The sequence below is a fragment of the Eulemur rufifrons genome, chromosome 23 (genome assembly GCF_041146395.1).
Source record: "Eulemur rufifrons isolate Redbay chromosome 23, OSU_ERuf_1, whole genome shotgun sequence".
NCBI lineage: Eukaryota > Metazoa > Chordata > Mammalia > Primates > Lemuridae > Eulemur > Eulemur rufifrons.
Genome location: NC_091005.1, coordinates 14,306,510 through 14,315,262, shown reverse-complemented (window position 1 = coordinate 14,315,262; position 8,753 = coordinate 14,306,510). Strand labels below are relative to the sequence as shown.

Genomic DNA, 8,753 nt, shown 5'->3' with positions numbered 1-8,753 from the left:
TGGTTTCAGCTCTGTGACCTTGGGCAAGTTAAGCTTTAGTATCTTCATTCTTAAAATGAGTATATGAGGGTACTAGAACCTAATTCATAGGATCTTGTGAGTTAAATGAGATTATGTAAAGCATTGTCACAGGTTCATTTCCCAAGGAAGCAGACTCTGAGGTGGAAATTAACATTCAGGGTATTTATCAAGGGGTGCTGTCAATACCTGTGAAAGCTGAGTGCTTTCCCAACAAAGACCTCAGCCAGCCCCACAGGAAGGTTTTTTCCAACTGAAAGCTGACAACTGATGGCTGTTTTCTTTGAGCACTCTCATTAGCTGTGGAAATAAGTCCTTTGCTCCTGAAAGGAAAGCTGGTTGTCACATCACAATGTCCACCAGAAGGGTTTAGTAAGTGCTCAATAAAAATTAGCTATATAGTAGTGTAAATGTATATTTACCTGAGGCTATTCTCAGTTTTCAGTATCCCAAACAATTGCTCCCATTATATATTTCCAGTATAAGGGGCAGTATAGCATTGGCAGATGAATGATCCCAGGTGCATTAGTCTCTCTGAGTCTCAGTTTCCTCATCTGTGAAATGGAAATAATAATAGTACCATTCTCACAGGGTTGTTATGAGGATGCATCATGTTAATATGTACACTTTGAACATGCCTGCATGTAATAAGCACTCTGTAAGTGCCAGTGCTTATTATTTTTTCTTCTCTCAATCCAGTTAAACACATACAGTAGGTCCTCACTTAATGTCATCAATAGGTTCTTGAATACTGCGACATTAAGCAAAACAAAATAGAACGATTTTTATTTCTCATCAATGTTATAATGAAACAACATTATTTCATTATTTGAGGACCTGCTGCACATCATTTTACTTAAAGTCACAGTTTCCAAGAACCTGTTGACAACATTAAGCAAGGACTTACTGTAGTCAAAGAATACTTTGGAATCAGACAATTCTGGGTTTAAATCCCAGCTCTGTCACTTACCAGTTACTGTTATGGGCATTTTATTTAGTCTGTGATCCTCAGTATTCTCATCTTTCAAATAGAAATAATGATATCTACCGTATAGAAAGCACAAAATATATGAAGTTATTATGAACCAAAACATAGGTTCATAATAACTGTGAGTGTGTGTGTATAATTATAATCCTGCCTTCAGATGTTTTGAAGATTCTGTGAGTTCATGCATGAAAAGCACTTAGAACGGTGCCTAACACAAAGTGTGCATTCAGTGAGTGTTAGCTAATACGATGGTGGTGATGACTATGGAAAAGTCTCTGCACAATGCCTTGCAAGTAGGCACTCAAATATTATTTTTGAAGTCCTCCATGAATCTATTGTCTTTATTTTTTCCTTTTAGCCTTTATCTTCCATTCCATCTGCTGTGCTGTACCTTTATTCTTGACTATTCCTTTCCTCTTCCCTCACTTACTTGTAAGGGTTTTGAATAATATGTGTAGGTCAACATTAAATCACATCCTCTAACATCCTAAAAAAAAAAAAAAAAAAACCTTTCTACTTTGTTTTTATTCTGGAGATAATAAGACTGATGAGTAATTAAACATTAAATTCCAGTACTGAAAGGCTCTTGCTACAGAAAGGGTGGTTGCCACTTCTCCTTCTTCAGGACAGGAGAAGTGAAATAGACTTAAATGGAGAATAAACACAGCGTAGATGACAAAAGAGGATGATAGAATCTCCAATTCTGAGAGGCTGAAAACAAAGAATAATCTTAGTTTATCTAGAATGAATGTGTACATGTGTTTCCAACCAAAAGAAAGAGAAAATTCTAATCTTTTCTACCCACATAATTTTCTGATTGCATTATCCCAAAATATTTTAGATACTGCCTGCTAGTGTGTACCTTGCTTGTGCTGTGTTCTTCTGTTGTCATATTATCTTTCCTGGTTTCATAGTAGCTAGTGCCCTTTATAAATTCATCAGAAAAATATCTTGATTTGGCATTGCCATCTACAATTTATAAAGGCTTATAAACTGTTTTTCTTTGTAATAGTATGTAATAATAAATAATAAGGGTAGCCAAAACTTTCTTTTACATTCCAGAGGAAATAGCCTGAATAAATTTACCTTATTCATACACATAGGACTTTTATATTGTTTTAGATTTAAACACTGTGAAGCGTTAACATTTTACATTAAGTTGTTACTTTGACAGAGCATTTGATAATATAATTATGGCCTTTATAATCAATCACGCAGAAAAATCATGTTAATTAAATAAACAAAAACTGAAGGAACATTTTGACTGGGTTGCTTTCAATGGAAGAAGAAAAAGAGTGGCTCAAAATAGAAGCAGACATCTGTGAAAATAAAGAAGAAAAATCCTCAATTATTAAAAACCTAAACTGTCTTTTAGGTTATCAATATAGAGAACTATAAAATTGGACAGCTTCAAACATACCCCTTAATAGATATATTAAAACTGTATTTTTTTCCCTTTTTTGTTTTTTAATTTTCTTTTAAAGCTGCATTTTTGATGACAAACAAAACTATCATCTTTTTTCATACTTTGAGCTAGTGTGGCATCTTTTGCCCAGGGATCTGAAATTCCCGTAAATTCTGTACATAGTAGCTTTTACGTGTTAAGTGTATAAAACTTGCGACTTTCTTTCCCTGGAGGTGTACCCATTGTATCTCGTCTTTTTTTTTTTTTTTTGATAGTTTAATGTATTTTAATAGCAAACTTACAGGAACAGCACAGAAGACAGACAACATTAAAAACATGTACTTGCATGTAGGACAACTCAGTTAGAAAAGTATAGTGAATGGATGGAATCTACTGTGTGATAAAAAATGCTACAAACACCATTTAGTTGCCGTCAATAAGAAATTTACTTGTTTTAAAAAAAATCCAAATGCTGGCATTGTCCAGAAAAATTTAACAGGTTTATTTATAATTGTTATAAAGTTGAACTGCTGAAACTTGTTCACTAAAACATTTGACTTGCATTAATGCTTCACATCCCCGCATTTATATTAAAAATTCACACACAAATGAAAACGGAAAAACTGCCAATACCTGATTTCTGTCCCCTATTTTTCCACTCGCAATCATATACTTAGGTACCTTTTGACCCCATGGGGGGAAAAAAAAATCTAACGTTCAGAACTACCAATAACAGGAAGAAGAGAATTTTTTTTTTTTTTTTTTTTTTTGAGAATGAAATGTTTTCCCATCATAGTGGATTCTTAAGCACGTTCTCCACGTACGGCGTGGTAGCTGGATGTCTTTTGGCATAATTGTTACACGTTTGGCATGGATAGCACACAGATTGGTGTCTTCAAAGAGGCCAACCAGATAGGCCTCACTTGCCTCCTGCAAAGCACCAATAGCTGCGCTCTGGAAGCGCAGATCTGTTTTGAAGTCCTGAACAGTTTCTCGCACCAGACGCTGGAAAGGAAGTTTGCGAATCAGAAGTTCAGTGGACTTCTGATAACGTCTAATTTCACGGAGTGCCACTGTACCAGGCCTGTAGCGATGAGGTTTCTTCACCCCTCCAGTAGAGGGCGCACTCTTGCGAGCGGCTTTTGTAGCCAGTTGCTTCCTGGGTGCTTTACCACCGGTCGATTTGTGGGCAGTCTGCTTTGTACGAGTTAGGGTAGCAAGATCTCCTTACTTACCCTCCTTCTCCTTTGGCTGGATCTCGGCGAGTGACGGTGGCGTGGCGGCGGCTGCGAACACTGTATCTCATTGTTTTTAGACTTTTTCTTTGGGTTCCTCCTAATTATCCCTGCTGAAAGGAGACCTATGCCCAGTTGGTATGTTTTTGAGAGGCATTTATAGCACCAGAGAATTCCCAATCATACTTTCCCATTTAGTCTTCTTCCCTTAAAAGTATGAGGAGCCTAGAATGATCCTTTTTTGGTTAAACACTCTAGAACTTTTATTTTGGTATTTTCATGTTTTTTATGCTTTGTGTATAGTAGGTATTCAATAAATAACAGCTGAATCTGTTGTCATTTTCAAAGTGATTCTTTGGAATGCTATGTCTTTATTATATCAGTGCCCAAAACAGTTCTGGAATTGCCTTCAGAGCCTGTGGTACAGTCTTTTGAATATACTTACCTTTTCATATCAGTTAACATTTATTAAATGTCTACAGTATTTATTTTTTAAAATCATGCTTTCACCCATTAGTAGTTCATTTACTTTCAGTTGTAGTAGTTGCCCACCAGTCTACCTGTGTTAATAACAACAACTAAGTGCTGAAGGAGAACAGTGAGAAATAAGTAATGGTTCCAGTCTTCTAAGAGTTCTAATTTAGAAATGTACATGCAAATTAATACGGTATAAGATACAATTTATTTAATAATTAGAAGCACACAGTGGAGTAGACACGGTAATCTGGATGAACATCATGGAAGAGATAGCATTTCAGTTGCTTCTTGATGGATATAGGTATGGATAGGAAAATATGGGAGAAGGGAATGGCAGGCAAAGAGAAAATTGTAAGCACAGACCCAAAAGCAGAAAAGTGCATGGTTCAGTCAGAGAATGGTGACCATTAGGTGAGGTAGCAAAAGAAACAGGGAGGTAGAGCACTGGAGCCAGAGTACTGTACCAGACTCAGTGCTGAAACATCTTGTGTCCTTTGAGAAGTGACTTGAACTCTGTGTCTCAGTTTTCTCCTCTCTAAAATGGAAATAATATTTGTACGTACCTTACAGCGTCGATATGAGGAATAATATATATTATGCATTTAAAACAATGCCTGTACATTGTAAGCTCCATGTGTGTTAGAAGATGGGAGAATGGAGAATGTTCCCTGCTGAACTGGAAGTCTCTGAAGGTTTTTAACAACATAGTGAAAAGATAGGAGCTATACCTTGAGAGTATGATCCTGGCAGTACTGTACATAACTGATCATCAGAGAGACTTAAAAGAGAGATCTTGGGAAACAGAAATGCCAACTCGGGTGGGGCATTGGCTTTGGGAATGAAAAGAGAAGGGTGGATGCAAGAGACACTGCAAGGTCCCCAGGACATGCACATACTAACCTTTCAAGTGTTTGAAATGAGGGTCTCTGTTTTTGAAACAATCAAAAGTTATTTGGTGCTGGGTCCAGTAAACTCATGCCTATAATCCTAGCACTTTGGGTGAGAAGATTGTTTGAGGTCAAGAATTCGAGACCAGCCTGGGCAACATAGCAAGACTCCCATCTCTATAAATTTTTTTTTTTTTAATTAGTCAGGCGTGGTGGTGTGCACCTGTAGTCCTAGCTATTCAGGAGGCTGAGGCAGGAGGATCACTTGAGCCCAAGAGTTTGAGATTACAGTGAGCTATGATCATGCCACTACACTCGAACCTGGGCAACAGAGTGAGATCCCATGTCTTTAAAAAAAATAATAATAAAGGTATTTGGAAATAAGTCTAATGACCAAGGTGAGGATTTTCAATTTTACAAAAAAAGAGAGATAAAAAGTAATGAGACAAATTTTGTTCTATGGCTTTTGAAACTGATACTATAAAGACAATCCAAAAGAGATTCACTAAAAAAAAATTAAAATATATAGTACATTTATAAGTGAAAGAGATGTATATTTTCCCCAGGTTATTAATAGAAAGGAAAATATTCACTTTGTTGTATAGATGTTAGTGTACTTACTCATCAGTAATATTGTATATACTATCTTTTTAATGAAATAATTTGAAGCTGAAAAATAAATCATTAATTTATTATAATTCCTTAAATACTTACAGAATGGAGATTAAAAATGTATTTGAAGATTAAAGGCCATAATTTGGCCTTTTATTCATTTTACTTACCATTTCCTGCTGATACATATACCTCCTGAATGCTACCACTTCTTACTAATTTTCTGTTACTATTTGTTTTTAAATTCTATATTGAAAAACAAAAAAACAGCTTGTTAAAAAAAGGAGAGGAGGGGGCAGAAACCAGGATTTATTAACTTTAGGTACTACTAAAGCAAGGGAGGGGACTTCTTTTACTTTTGGGTAATCTCAAAGGCTTTGCATAGCTTTTCAGAGATGCATTCTTACACTACCATTTTCTGTATTCTGTTGCAATTTCCTGATACCATTATTGAGTTTATTAAGGGTCTCCTTGCTATATTGTTTACCCATGTGCAGTTCACTACTGTCCTGTGTGCTAATCCGATCAGCTTTCTCTTATCACCTTGCACCTGCTCTGGCATGGTGATGAAAAGCCAAAAGCCTTTGGTAAAAGAATGTCATGTGAATTGAACATTGTATTTTACTTAAAACATCCTTTTTTCAGTCAAATGAACCACATTGCAAGTTTTTAAGGTGAAATTGCTAGAAATGTTTCTAAGATAAACATGCTGTTTATAGACATAAATCTTTAAAATTATCAGTTGATGAATACATAATGGAATATACATTTGCACAATAATAACATTACAAAAAGAGAATGATTAGTAATTCGCAGTCAGTTAGGAAGGACTCTTGTGACTGGAGACTACACCAGGAGTGGGACTGTCTTTATTACCGAATAGGTCCAAGGAACCAGCCATCTGTTTTCACTTCTTATAGTGAAAGGAGGTTTGAAAAAATGTGTAATGTCCTAAAAATAAGACAGGACTCCTCTGTGAGTTAACAGCAGATATCTGGATGGAGATCAGTGAGAACTGTAGTCTCTGCCTCTTGTTGAAAAGATAAGACTTGGTAGGAAAAACCTTCAGTCATCAGTTCAGCAAAAAATGTCAGACTCCCACTTGAGATACTGGAAAGACCTGGGATCTCTTCATTAAGTTCATCCTAGGATTTTCTAAATGATATTTGTTACCTGAGCCTCATTCTGCAAATGAAAACAAACAAAAAAATCATTTGGCAGTGGGGATGCCAATAATTCAGTGTTTTAAAAATGTAATTACTTCTCAGCTTAGAGAATAGTTTGCCACCTGTATCTTCTACCAATTCCAAATATGTCGATTCTTGCCAAGCTTTATAGTGGGAGATGGAGGGGCCAATTATTCAGTATAACACCATGCCAGTGAAACTGGAATGGGATAAAATTTATGAAGAAGTTATCCTAATTTTTTGATATATCAGCAAATAAAATATATAAACATGTAAGAATGTAAGATTGAATTCTCAACTCTGAATGTCATTTTCTCTTTAGATATCCAGAAAATTCCAAACTTTGTATTTAAGCAAAAAAGTTACCTGTTTTGACCAGCTGTTTTTTGTTTGTTAACCGTTGTGTTCTCTTCTAGCTGTTTAGACCAGTATAACTTACATTAGTCAGAAAAGCATAAATAAAAACCTGTGTTTACAGGGACATTTCTTGAAAATGAAAGCAGGAACCTTATTATCTGTTTGAAATGGTAATAAAAACTTCAGAACTCATTGATACAACTTACATTTTGTTGTTCCTCTGCATTCTACTGAAAGTTCTTCTTACCAATGTTCTGAATGGAGTTTAGACAGCAACTGGGCACACAGCTATGCCAAGAATTTTAATTGAGCTGAGGGCTTCATGCAAATAAGACACTTATTAGCAAATAGAATTCTGGTTTGTAGGTGTTTTGATATAACGAGTTGATATACAGATTAGCCACCAGTAGGATGTTGAGTATTGAAGTATATGTGAGCACTTTGTAAATTGCGAAGCATTACTAAATGTATCTGTTCTAAGTTTGCCCTGTTCCTGTTGGCTGGTATGGTGGTCATTCATTCATTCATTCAGTAAATATTTAATAAGTGCTTATTATGTGCCAACTACTCTTTTAAGTCCTGGATTCATATGAATAAAATTTTATACATAAATACATAGAATAAAACATAAGAAAACCTCAGGTAGTGGTAAGTACCATGAAGAAGAAAAAAGCAGAATTTTTAGGCAAGGTGTGAGGATGGGTGTGGGTTGTGGCAGGGAAGAAAGAGAAACGTATTACATAGCTAGGCTAGGAAAAATCAACCTGAAGAGCTGACATCTGAACTGAGACATGAGTGTTGAGAAGAAGTCAGCCATAAATTCCAGGTGGAGGGAAGAAGCTTGGTATATTCAAGGAATGACAAGAAGACCAGGTCATGAAGTGAGCAAAGCGCATAGGGATTTGTAATCTTCTAGCCATGCAATGGCAAGTGAATGAAGGAAGATAAGAAACACTAAGTTTTGTTTGTTTGTAATTTTTTCTTTTTCTTTTTGCATCAGTCCCTTCACAGCTAGAGACAAGATGAACCATTTTAAAGAATAGCATTATCTTGACTGTTTCGCTGCTTTCTCCTAGTGTCCTAAGAAATCTTTTCTTGTAAAAACCATGCTTCCATGCCTTCTCTTTATTCAGAAAGACCCTCTCCAATTTCTATTTCCCTTCTTCACAAAATTTACAAAGGAAATACAGATTATTTCTTTCATGTCTTTTCATCATAAACTTTTCAAAGAAAACGAAAACGGCTGAGGAAATAGCTAACACAGTAATTACATATTTTGAAGCAAATGCTGCCTTTCTTTGTTGTGATAGATTCAGGTCATTGTGAGCAGGTTACTTAACCTCTCTTAAGCCTCAGTTTCCTCTTCGATAATAAATGGAGGTGACTACTATTTATCTTGGAGGATTATGTGAGATCGGTAGTGTGAAGTGTTTAGCACAGTGCTAACTCATGGTGTAGATGTTTATGGAGCACTTCCTGTTACGTTATCGTGAAGATCTTCATTGTTTTCAGTCACCTCCCAGTAAACCTTCTCTGCAAACTTACTTGAGTAGTCCCAATAAACTTTTATGCCGGCTTTCCCCTCAG

General features: G+C 35.9%; 1 pseudogene; it reads right to left on the bottom strand.

The window, feature by feature from the left end:
• Nucleotides 1–3,118: 3,118 nt before the first annotated feature.
• On the bottom strand, nucleotides 3,119–6,184 carry LOC138373806 (histone H3.3A-like; annotated as a pseudogene).
• Between the last annotated feature and the right edge of the window lie 2,569 nt (nucleotides 6,185–8,753).